The sequence below is a fragment of the Myotis brandtii genome, unplaced genomic scaffold, assembly GCF_000412655.1.
Source record: "Myotis brandtii unplaced genomic scaffold, ASM41265v1 scaffold168, whole genome shotgun sequence".
Taxonomy (NCBI): Eukaryota; Metazoa; Chordata; class Mammalia; order Chiroptera; family Vespertilionidae; genus Myotis; species Myotis brandtii.
In genome coordinates, this window is record NW_005356173.1 from 3,951,583 (window position 1) to 3,965,093 (window position 13,511).

Here is a 13,511-nt window from a genome sequence, read left to right on the forward strand (position 1 = left end):
ATTTTTTTTGGGGGGGGGGTTGTGTGGGGGTTTTTTTTGGGGGGGGGCGTGGGAGGGCTGGCTTCATTCTGTAAGCATGATTGATTCATTCATTGGCCAGAGATCGAACTCAATCTCCAGCCTTCAATCAAATCACCTTGATCCATTATTTGCGCTGGCCCTGATAGAAACCCAAAGCACCCCGCCCCAAGATTTCCAGGGGTCCTCTCTATTTCTAAGCTCTTTCTCTCATGGGTGCACTCTCTGATCCACAGCATATCCACCCAAAGTGAAGCTCACTACCTTCTTCAGTATACAGGCACATCCAAACACTCAAAACATTCCCTGGCTAGTAGCCTGTATTGAACATCTCAGGGTCCTAGAGAGGAATACACAGCATGATGAATTCTTGAACAATGAACCAGTGAATGTCACATGTTAGATACTCATGTGTTCAATAGTTATTGTATCCATTGCTCTACAAAGGTTTGTTACAGCCCTAACTCCATGCAGTGTCAGGCTTGCTACATTTTCTCTGCTTTCTTCTCAACCATCTCCAGGTCTCCCCACAATATGTGCAACAAAACATTGACTCTCCCCAAAACAGGGTCCAAACTTTTAGGACCAGAGCAATCAGGTGCTCAGCAGACATAACACCTTGAATTTGCCCTCCTTATAAAGAAATTGAGATCACAGACAACAACCATAACAAGTTGGGGGAGATATTACACCAAAATAATTTTTAAAAACTATAACCCCAGTCATGTCTGGATCAAATTCAAACATTACACCTGGCATTCAGAGCCCTCCACAATCTAGCTTCCTTTACTACCTTCCATTGTCATCTCTCATTTCTCTCCAAAACACATCCCTAAGGACCAATGAGGCTGGTCACCTCAATACCCCTGACAAATTGGTGTATGTACATATCCTTCCTCAAAATGCTTCCACTCTGCCATTCTAGGTATTTAAACCATGATGGCAGTTATTCTCCATATCATACATTTTAGAATTTAAGGTGATATCTTATATTCAATTTTAATATGTTGTTTTATAATATTCCATAATTGCTTTATAAGTCTTATTTCCAAAACAAGAGTCTAAGCACCTTGACCACATCTGGGAACATCTGCATATATAAATCTTCAGCTTACCTCCAGGCCCAGTTCACAAGGTGCCTGGATAGCAAAATCGCATGAAAGTCCTCGTGGAGCAATAGGAGGTCATAGGAGTCATGTCATTTACTGAAAGATCACTGCCTAGAATGGTTAGAGGGGTCATTTGAACCTCATGCCAAGGTCTCCCTCTTCCCGCAGGGACACCTCCTCAGCAGTCAGGCCACGCTGTGATCATCGTTCTCCTATTCTCAGGGTGGCCTATGGGAAGGGCCTGCCACTAGACAGGTGTACCCTTCCCAGGAGTCCACATTGGCAGGTGCCTCCAGCCCATGCAGCCGACATGCTCACATCCAAAGATTTGACTATATTTCTGTGAGGGGCTCATCTTCAAATAAAGTCCTTGTATCTGGACCTGTGAGGTGCCCACGCTGAAAAAACTTATCAGAGTAGCCACCCACTGACCAGTCTCAACCTCAACAGATAAACAGCATGACATCGATAGCATCACATGCACCAGACTACAACACTTTCCCTATTTGTAGATTCACTAAACAGATATTTCCTGATACATCACTTTTATTGACAGCCTTATTAAAACTTCCCACACAGCTCACCCAGGAATTCACAGGACCAAATTTAAACCCCTGAAAACATGTGTGTGACAAATCAAGATTACAAAGGCAAATAAAAACTGAAATAGAAAGACTCAATCATATTTGTCATACCTATATTGTTTCTTATTCATGTCTTTATTCTTTTCATTTAATTACTAAAAAATGTGCCATTACATTATATCATTTTAGCAACATTATATTTGTTAATTAATACCTGTTTTCAAAACTGACCAATTCTAATTTTATTTTTCACTTGAATTCTTTGTTTTTTTCCTCTTTTTTTCCATCCATTTATTTATTTTTCCTTATTCCTGGAAGGTCATTTTACAATTTAGCAAAATGTGTTTGCCTTGAAATCTTCAAAAAAATATGCCATATGAAGTGATTTAATTGATGCTAATTATGTTAATATTATGTAAACCACCCATTATGCATAATGATTAAATTTGATGGTTTTTAAAGTGATTTGAAATATAGAAGTGTATAAAAACCATGAGCTACATTCATACCAGATCTCTAAGAAGGAAATTAGAGGTAAAATTACTAGTATCTATAATAATAAAAACATGATATGCTAATTAGACTGGACAGCCGAACGACCTTCTGGACGTCATTCCAGATGTCCTTCCAGATGAAGCCGTGGCGGGGGCCGAGGCAGAGGCAGTTAGGGGCAATCAGGCAGGCAGACAGAGTGGTTAGGGGCAATCAGGCAGGCAAGTACAGGCAGTTAGGGATGATCAGGCAGGCAGGTGAGCAGTTAGGAGCAATCAGGCAGGCAGGCAAGTGGTTAGGGGCAATCAGGCAGGTAGGTGAGCAGTTAAGGGCAATCAGGCAGGAAGGAAAGCAGTTAGTGACATCAGGCAGGCAGAGTGGTTAGGGGCAAACAGGCAGACAGGCAGAGTGGTTAGGGGCGATCAGGCAGGCAGACAGGCGAGCAGTTAGGAACCAGTGGTCCTGGATTGTGAGAGGGATGTCCGACTGCCGATTTAGGCCCTGCGGGATCGGGCCTAAACTGGCAGTCGAACATCCCCCAAAGGGTCCCGGATTGCGAGAGGGTGCAGGCCGAGCTGAGGGACCCCCCGCCCATTGCACAGTTTTTTGTGCACCGGGCCTCTAGTTGCTTTATAATCAGCTTCTGAATTCTCTTGTACGAGTCAAAATACAAACCTGAAAGTCCTACATATTTTCTAACCAGATCCTTTGAAAATAATTATATAATTTTTGTGGCCATTTCTGCTCTAAACGTCTTTGAAATTAATGGTACTTCAGCTATGAAATGAGAATTTCTCCTCTCATTCATTGATATTTGTAAAAATATATACAATTTATTGATACAAAATCAGGTTTTTTCAAAAAACAGTTTTTGAAAACACTTTCTGTTTTAAGTCATATTCAGGGGTTCTCCAGTAGGTGGAGTATTAGACCCGGGAAAGTAGATCAACTTTTGAAAGCTAACTTTTTTCTTTTTACTATTTTGAGAAATTTTTAATATACTAAAACATAAATCACCTAAAGAGCTCACGAATTCTTTTAACGGCATCCATACTGCAGAATTTCAAATGCACTAGACCTTAAGACAGTGGTTCTCAACCTGTGGGTCGCGATCCCTTTGGGGGTCGAATGACCCTTTCACAGGGGTCGCCTAAGACCATCGGAAAACACATATATAATTACATATTGTTTTGTGATTAATCACTATGCTTTAATTATCTTCAATTTGTAACAATGAAAATACATCCTGCATATCAGATATTTACATTATGATTCATAACAGTAGCAAAATTACAGTTATGAAGTAACAACAAAATAATTTTATGGTTGGGGGTCACCACAACAGGAGGAACTGTATTAAAGGGTCGCGGCATTAGAAAGGTTGAGAACCACTGCCTAAAGAGGAGATAAATTGTGCTGATTGCATTACCATAATAATGACGGTTTAGAGACAAGAGGAAGCACTTGGAATGCCTGTCATTTTAAAACTTATCAAGTCATGAAACCTCCTGACATCTCTGAAAGAGAAGTAATGCACAGATACAGGAAAGAATGCTGTCTCTTCAATCCTTTCTTTCTCAGGCATTTCTGGAAAATAACATTCCTTATGAGTTTAATGTTGGTTCAAGGCTCATGCTACTACTAGTCTGTGAACTTGGGCAGAACACTAACTCTCTCTGAGACCTTACTTCCTCTCCTACATTGGTGGGGGAAAGGTGATAAACTAGCTGTTTCTAAGGCTTTCCCTTGCTTGAACTTTTCCAACTGAACCTGATTTTTTCCCAAGCGAACTTGACATTTATGTAAACATTTGCTCAGGGCTGAATGTTGGGAGCCAAATTGGCTGATACATAAATACATATGGCAGAGACAGCTCTTGTTGTACGGCCTGGGCCTTATAACTGCTTCAGAGGGCTTCCCCAAGACTTGGGGCTAGTGACTGAGTGAGGGGGTTAGATATGATTCCTAGAATAAGAATTCACACAGCTGGTGTGGCTTAGTGGTTGAGCGCTGACCTATGAACCAGGAGGTCATGGTCCTATTTCCGGTCAGGACACATGCCCAGGTTTCAGACTCAGTCCCTGGTAGGGGTCGTGCCAGAAGCAGCCAATCAATAATTCTCTCTCATCATTGATGTTTCTATCTCTCTCTCCCTCTCCCTTCCTCTCTGAAATCAATAAAAATATTTTTTAAAAGAATTAATTCATCCGTCGCAGTTGGATCTGGTGAAGGGAAAGCAGAAGAAGCCCTGAAGTATGTTTCAGAGAACACACTGGGTCCCAAGGGCTGAGAGGTGGAATTGGGTCAGAGCAGAGGGGGAGGGGAGAACCCACAGCTCTTTCCTCTCCTCTTTGCCCTCTGATCACCTTGGGCCATTTCATATCTCCTGGAGAGGCAAAGGGTCCCCTGGCTTGTCCATCTACTGGTAACTGAAGTATTCGGTGAACTTCCCAGTCATGGAGGTGTATGCCATGTAACACACTCAGCCTCCTCCACTGTTAACCCAATCATGAGAGCTTGACCATTCCTCATTTATTCCACAGTTTTGTTACAGGGCAGTGTTTCTTGGCCTCTTTCTCTTCCTTAAATGTAACTATCAGCCATAAGGTCTATGAGCAGCTTAGGCCAGCAACAAACTAAGGTGGAAGGCGGTGTGACCTCCCAGATTGTGACCTACTGTCTGCATCCTTGGTCGCTCTTGGAGTTGTATGGAGGGCCCTATGGCTGCGCACCATAGGCTGGGAAGAGGCTGGCGTGCTGTCCCCCACAGTGATGCCATATGGTCCCAGGAATGGGTTATGCCAAACTCAAAGACCCAGCAGTAATGGGAGCGTCCCATAGCATTAACATTCAGGGTCTCAAGTTAGCCATCAGTCCTTCTGCAATCCTTAGTATGAAGTCAGGCTCACTCACCCAACCAAATGGTCATAAAATTATATGGGCTTCCATTAATTGGATCATCCATGGAGCTCTTTTCTAGACTAGAAGTTCTGTACTAGCTCTTGGAGAAGGACGGAGAAGTGAAAGCTAGGGTTTCCATAACACACACACACACACACACACACACACACACACACACACACACACCAGTGTGGCTTAGCCAGTGCGGACTCATTTAATACTTGTTAAGTAAACAGCTAAGATGGAGATGGTACTGGCCCATTTCACGTGGGTCTTCAGTGGACCAGGAGGTTTACTAGATACAGCTGCAGAAAAGAAACAGCCCAGAGTCCAGAGGTGAGGTGCAGCACTTGGGCTCCGATCTCTGGTGTATTTCCTCTCGGCCTGCCCAGCCCACTGCTCATAGTTCCACAAGCAGGAACACAGGCCCTGCACTGCTCTTGGAGAAGGACAGGGGGAGGGGTGTGGCCCTTGTCCGCACAGTCACTGTTCAGCCAAGGGACAGGCTGCAACTCCGTAACTGGTGGCAGACCCACAATGAATTTTTTTGTCTCCCACGCTCCTCTAAGTTTATTCTGTGTCCTCTGCATTAACGAGAATAGGTTGAGTTGGAGTTGGGAAGAAGTGGAAAACATTTAGAGGACTGACCTTTGGTGCTGGGTGGGCTCCTGCTCCTTCCAGTTCTCAGATGTGAATAGCCTGGGGCTTGTAGGGACCCCCAGCTGCAAACGCCCAGGTGGGCTGGAAAGTAAAGTGGGAGAGAAGGCTGCAGCCTCCTGTAAAGTCTACAGAGTTTCAAGTTAGAAGGGATAAGCAGAGATGGGTAATGGTTGAGATAAGCGAGTCTGTTTCTCATCCCTAACACCTCTTTGCTTTGGCTTTATTCATATCTAACCTTTGAGCTTCAACTTAGAGTAGAATATTCATCAAGATGGTATATTCCAAATTCAATGTCTCTGAGCTAACTCCAAGTATTCCCTACAATTAAGGATTCAGAAAGGAGGCAAGAAATCTCAGACCCTTGTCTAGAGCCCCTCATGGCAATATTTCATGCCCCTTCTCAGATGTGCCCCTCTGGTGGTGAGAGGTCACCCACGCTGCTTAGGTCTTTCTTCTCTGTTCCTTCCCCACTTTCTCCATTTCACCCCCAAACACAAACAGGTAGACAAATCCTTTCAAACTCTGCCAAGGCCAATTGTGGCTTAAAAATGGAAGTGAACTGAAGTCACACAATAATACCTGAACGGACACTAAAGCTCTAATTCTGCATGAGACAGGAGCCCCAGCCTGAACCAGTATGCTTTTAACGCCTTAATAGCATCTGTTGAACAAATTAGTGTTCCCTGAAGGTTGTCCTGGGGCACACAGAGTCACAGTCTTTAATTTTAATGAGCCCCCATTGCACAGGCTCTGACTGCCAGCGGGGTGACTACCAGCTAGATGTACAGCAAAATAGCTCACCTGGACCCCAAAGAAATTACCTTGAATTACCCCACTCAACCATGGCAATACAAGTGAGAAGACACAATGTGACGTGTCCTCGGGCTTTTCAGGTTGAGCTTGTCTTGCCTGATCTGATTGGATGCATTTTCTCTTTTTAAATGTCAGTATTTCAAATGCAGCTGATCATCTCCCTTCCTGCGTTGAAAGGGCTGGGCTAGGTTAGAGACTGTCACCTTGTAGCCAGATGTACAGGTTAGCCAACTCTGCCACTTACTCTCTTTCTGACTTTGGGCATGTTTTGTGACAGTAAAGCAGAGAACTGCTATTTGATGTCTGTTCAATAAGATGTGAAAAGCCTGGCACAAACATTGCACATAGTAGTTGCTCGATTCATGCTTCCTCTTTTCCTATTTGAGTCCAATCAGGAGATAGAAACCACACAACAGGTTAAACATGGGATGGTAGATGTAAGAATTAACTGCGATAAAGGGAAATTCTAAGACCTAAGGAAGCCCCTGTGGAGTCTCCTAGGGCAGCAGTCGCCAACCTTTCGGACCTCACGGACCACCGGTTGGCGACCGCTGTAGGGTACCCAGAGAGAACACCCATGTGAGGACCACAGAAGGGCTGTGCTTGTTCAGCCCCCAGAGAGCAGAGAGATTCTGAAGTGGCCAGGCTGGAGCCGGTCTGGAGTTGTTGGGCCAGCAAAAGGCCACCCTGCAGAGTGCAGGTGGGGAAGCAGGAGCTCAGCAGCCGCACGCGCGCGCACACACATGTGTGTGTGTGAGTGTGTGTGTGTGTGTGTGTGTGTGTGTGTGCGCGTGTCTATGCGTGTGTGCGTGCGCACGCGCTGTGGGAGGTAAGAGGACATCAGAGCACAAGGACCACATCGCAGCTGCACAGGGGCTCCAGTTTCCAGTTGAGAGTCTTGTCACCCAGCTATAGAGTCACAGAGGGATCATGCTGTGTGCCCGTGGCAAAGGCAGGCTCCGCAGGATGTCCTCACACTCTAGGCAGACCCCCTGACTCCCCCCTCCCCCAAGCCAGCACTGGAAATTTCCAGAAGCCCCTTCCTCCTGCAGTGTCCCTCCAGTGCCCTCTACTGAGAAAGCGTCACACTGTGCTCACTTTAAAAGAGATGAGAGGAGCCCTGGCTGGTTTGGTTCAGTGGATGGAGCGTCAGCCTGCAGACTGAAGGGTCCTGGGTTCGGTTCCTGTCAAGGGCATGTACCTTGGCTGCGGGCACATCCCCAGTAGGAGATGTGCAGGAGGCAGCTGATCGATGTTCCTCTCTCATCAATGTTTCTGGCTCTCTGTCCCTCTCCCTTCGTCACTGTAAAAAATCAATAAAATATATTAAAAATAAAAATAAAAGAGATGAGAGAAATCCATGCTTATCATGGAGCATATATGAAAGGGTGCAGGTAGGGCCTGGGGGCAATAAATTGATTTTTGACACAGACTCACATCCCAAGGACAGGGATGGGAAAGAGCTTATTTCAGGATGGGCCTGTGCTGGAGGATGCCGGAGAGTGGGCTGTCTTCTGGATTGGATGGTCTCGGGGAGCAGGGCAATCCAGTAACTGGGCATTTTATAATTTTCATGTGGGAGGCAGGAAGAACAGAACAAGATGAAAGTTGTTATTAGGGAAATGATCTTGGGAGAAGTGGATGTCTGGTCATTTTTTGATTGCATAGTGGTGTGTTTTCTGAATTTCTTGTATTATGTTTCCATTGCTGCTGTAACTAATTCAGGGGCTTAAAACACCACCAATTTATTTTACAGTTCTAGAGGCCAGATGCCCAAAATTAGGATTGCTGTGTTGATAAAAGTATTGGCAGGGCTGGCTTCTTGTGGAGGCTCTTTGCCTTTTTTCAGCTTCTAGAAGTCACCTGCATTCCTGGCTCAGCCCAGATAATCCAGGATAATCTCCTTCTCTCAGATCCTTAATTTAATCACATATGCCATGTCCCAGAGCTCCCTTTCCCACTGTGCTCTGCACTTGAACTCAACCTCTCCCCACAATCCCACCTGCACCCCCCAGCCCTGGGCACAAAGCAGGGAGGAGCTTAAGACAGAAGGAGTAACGAAGCACAGATTCTTGTCTCCTAGTGAAGGAAAAGGTGTAGGTCACCCATGAGGAGCAAGGAGTCCCAGTCCAATACCAGGCCCCCCATCCCAGGGTTCCAGTGCCAGGAAGAAAAGCTCCCATAACCTTTGGCAGTAAAAACCAGCAGGGATTGAGGCTGAGGAAGACAGAAGCTGCTGGAGTCCCAGGCAGTTCCTCTTAAAGGGCCCCACACATGGACTTACTCAGACTCACTCCCTCTGGGTTCTAGCATGGGGACAGCAGCTTAAAAGGCACCAGAGACATACAGGGAGGAACTGTTTGGCATCAGGGACACCTTTCTCCCAGACAGAAGTGCTGCCAAAGGCCATTGTTCCTTTTCTGATCCCTTCACCTACGGATCTGGCAGATGGGCACCATATCTGAGACTCCATCAACTTGGCTCACACTGTTTGCCTCACCCTGGTGATTCCCTGAGGCCCTGGCCCACCCAACTTTCTGGCCCACCCAAGCTGTTTCCAGTGGCTTTACCATAGAAATGGCCTGTCTTAGTTTATGCTTCAGATTTTCCTAAAAACCTCAAACAAACAGTATCTGGCCTCAGTGAGCCCCATATGTCTTACTAAGTGGCCCCAGGCCCGGCACTAGCAACAGCCATCCTCAGTTCACAGATTGGCCTCTCCTGGCACCTCCAAGGCCAACACAAGTAGATCACTTTGTAGCTCATGCCAGGTGGCCCCGGGCAGAACACAGGCAATGGCAGACCTTGCCTGCACCTCCCAGAGGCCCCAGAGCCAGCACACCTAGTAGACAGTTTCAGATCACATAAAAGCACCACCACCCAACCACCTCCACAAGCAACACACTGAAGGGGCAGACTCATTGGGTACCAGAGCCCTGCTCTGTGCAGTGGGCTCCTGCAAAGCTGATCCTCCAAGGTGGTCAGAGGTCGGTGGTCAGTGATTACAGCCAGTCCTTGTAGCTGATCAGCCTGAGTAAATCCCTCCCATTGATGTGCCAACAGCAATCAAGACTCAATTACAATAGGAGAGTGTACAGGCCACACAGGGGGTGCACCTCGAGTGCTCAAATGGGGTGGTCAGGAAGGCTGTGCCACTGGACCCTATAGAACACCTACTGCATTAGGCCACCTACCTTGCCTAGGAGACGTAGCACTTCTACCTAATACATAGAAATAAACACAGGGAGGCAGCCAAAATGAGGAGACAAAGAAACATGGCCCAGCCCTAGCCGGTTTGGCTCAGTGGATAGAGCATCAGACTGCATTTTGAAGGGTCCCAGGTTCAATTTCAGTCAAGGGCATGTACCTCGGTTGCAAGCTTGAGCCCCAGCCCTGGTCAGGGTACATGTGGGAGGCGGCCAATCCATGTGTCTCTCTCACATCGGTTTCTCTCTCTCTGACTCTCCCCCTCCCTTCCACTCTCTCTGGAGATCAATAGAAAAATATCTTTGAGTTAAGATTTTAAAAAAAAAACACTCCAAAAAGAGAACTGAACAAAATGGAGACAAACAATCTATTAGATGCAGAATTCAAAATACTGATTATAAGGATGCTCAAGGAACTTAATGAGGACCTCAACATCATAAAAATGAACCAGTCAGAAATGCAGGATACACTAACTGAAATAAAGAATAATTTACAGGGAATCAACAGCAGAGTAGGTAAAGCCAAGAATCAAATCAGCAATTTGAAATATAAGAAAGCAAAAACATCCACTTAGAATAGCAAAAAAGAAAAAAATAATCTAAAAAAATTGAAGATAGTGTAAGGAGCCTCTAGGACAACTTCAGGTACACCAACATTCACGTCATGGGGTTGCTAAGAGAAGAGAGAGAGCAAGAAATTGAAAAACTATTGAAAAAAATAATAACAGAAAATTTCCCTAACTTTGTGAAGGAAACAGAGTCCCAAACAAGATGAACCCACAGAGGCCCACACCAACCCACATCATGATTGAAATGCATAAGGTTAAAGACAAACAGAAAAACTTAAAAGCAGCAAAAGAAAAGCAGTTAATTACCTACAAAGGAGCTCCCATAAGACTATCACCTGATTTCTCAAAAGAAACTTTATAGATCAGAGGGTGTGGCAAGAAATATTCAAAGTGATGAAAAGCTAGGACCTACAACCAAGATTACTCTCTCTGCAAAGTATCATTTAAAATTGATGGACACACAAAAAAAAAAACTAAAGAAGTTCATCACTACCAAACCAGTATAATGTGAAAGTTAAAGGGTCTTCTTTAAGAAAAAGAAGATTAAAAATATGAACAATAAAATGGCAATAAATACATATCTATCAACAATTGAATCTACAAATAAAATGAATAAGTAGAACAGAAACAGATTCAAATACAAAGAACTTTTTGTTAGTTGCCAGATTGGAGGGGGGCATTGGTGAAAAAGGTGAAGGGATTAAAAATACAAATTGGTTGTTACAGAATAGTCATAGGGATATAAAATACAGCATAGGTAATATAGTCAATAATATTCTAATAACTAGGTGTGGTGGTGGATGGGTGCAGGATTTATTGGGGTGCTCACTTATGAAGTTATATAATGTCTGGTCACTGGGGTATACACCTGAACTAATATAAGGATGTATGTCAACTATAATTGATAACTTCACAAGACTTGGGTGTGTTCAGGGTATTTACAGGTAAATGAAAAGCAGGAAAGTGTCACTGATATGTTAGATAACAGAATCAAGAATCAAAAAACTGTTGCTGCAAAGCAAAAATTTAATATATATCAATGTGTAAATTCTAGTCTTTGGTTCATCAACTGCATAAAGCGAGGAAGGGGAAGAGCTGGAAGTAACCCTGTGGAGACAAGCTAGGAATTTCATTTTACTGTGAGCTCAGTACAAATAATATAAAATGGCCTCCAAATAGCCAAGTCTGTCTGGTTTGGATCCATAGAAACAGTTCAGGGAAAGGAAGATATTTCCACAGTGTGGGTCAGACCACACCTGAGGACTGACTTCACTTCTGTGCCCATTGTTTGAAGAGCTACATTAACGAATGTCAACACATTTTTATTGAGGATCTACAATATGCTCAGCACTGTGCTAGGCCCAGAGACACAAGAAATCTAAAAGTCTAAATATAGAAATTTGATATTTTTTAAAGATTGTGGACTGTATATTCATAACACGGAGTACTGGTCATTAATAATTTCAAATGATGCTTTAGTTGTATATGTATTGACACAGAATTAGTTTTATAATACACTAGAGGCCCAGTGCACGAAATTCATGCACGGGGGAGAGGGGGTCTCTCACCCCTGCCTGCACCCTCTCATAATCCGGGACCGCTGGCTCCTAATCGCTCACCTGCCTGCCTGCCTGATCGCCCCTAACCACCTCTGCCTGCCCTGATCACCACTAACCACTCTGCCTGCCTGCCTGATCGCCCCTAACCACTCTGCCTGCCTGCCCCTAACTGCTTGCCTGCCTGCCTGATCACCCCTAACTGCCTCTGCCTCAGCCCCTGCTGCCGCTGCTTCGTCTGGAAGGACGACCGGAATGATGTCCAGAAGGTCGTTCAGCTGTCCGGTCTGATTAGCATATTACACTTTCATTATTATAGATCATTAAATAATGCAAAGCAATATGTGTAGTTGGGTTCCATCCAATTTTTGTAAAAACTTGAAAGAATACACAAGTACATTTAAAAATTGACATTATCACCAGCTGTTTTTTTCTGCAAATCTATATTATTTTTCTTTAATGACCATATGTTGTTTGTATAATTTTTCAGTTCTTTAACAGGATAGATTAAATTATAAGAAGTACTTAAGGGGAGATCATCACTGTGATGCATTATAGAATCGCCTGTTAGTTACTAGTACATTGGCCATTTGCAGTTAGCTTTTTTGACAACAGATAATAGAAATGGGTGGAGGGACAGCAGCAGTTACCTATGGGTGCCACTAGATGGAGCCAAAGCAGCTCCTAATATTTGGCGGGGGGGGGGGGGGGGGGGGGGGGCCTTGCTCGAAACAATTTCAAATATTTAAGATTTTTCTGACCAGAATAAAATGTTTTGTTAATGAGGCAATTCAAATTATTTTTTTAACTTTTCAAAATTATAGTCAAGGACATCTGTATTACTTTCAACAATAAAGATAAATTTTTTAAAAATTATAGTTGAACATGCCAGTGTTCGCTTTAATGGTAGTTTTTGGACTTTTGTTACAGTATTACCAAACAGTTCTGCAGGTCAGAACTCTGCAAATTCCTGATATGTGTGAGTCTTTGACTCTTCACTTGACTTTCTCAGTGACCTCTAGGTTTCTAGTAAACAGAGGGAGAGAGATTAGCTCCCTTCCTCCCACAGGTGCCAGCCACCCTCTGGTCCCCAGAGCAGGCTGGCTTCCTGCATCTTTGCCCACCTTAGCCCTTGCTAGCCAGGACCTGGGAGTGGATCTAGTTCCTGGAGTCTGCGCTGTCAGCTTCAGCAAGTTGCTTCTTGTACCCAGTTCCCACGGAATGCCTGTGCTGGACAGTGACCCAGGTTTTTCTTCTGATGCTCACCCTCCCTCATGCTTTCCTCCTCGGGTATTAAACTCTCTTCAGAGAAAAGGAGAGGTTACAAAGGAAGTTTTTCACAGGTGGATACAAAGAAGCACTGAAGGCTCTAGGACAGTGATGGCGAACCTATGACACGCATGTCAGAGGTGACACGCGAACTCATTTTTTTGGTTGATTTTTCTTTGTTAAATGGCATTCAAATATATAAAATAAATATCAAAAATATAAGTCTTTGTTTTACTATGGTTGCAAATATCAAAAAATTTCTATATGTGACACGGCACCAGAGTTAGGTTAGGGTTTTTCAAAATGCTGACACGCCGAGCTCAAAAGGTTCGCC

The 13,511-nt window shown here is 44.3% G+C and overlaps 1 protein-coding gene across 1 annotated transcript in view; it reads left to right on the forward strand.

Moving 5' to 3' along the window:
- Positions 1–13,511, forward strand: part of CNTNAP2 (contactin associated protein-like 2) — a 1,278,915-nt gene that overhangs the window by 1,169,678 nt on the left and 95,726 nt on the right. The gene's annotated exons all lie outside the window — the stretch shown is intronic.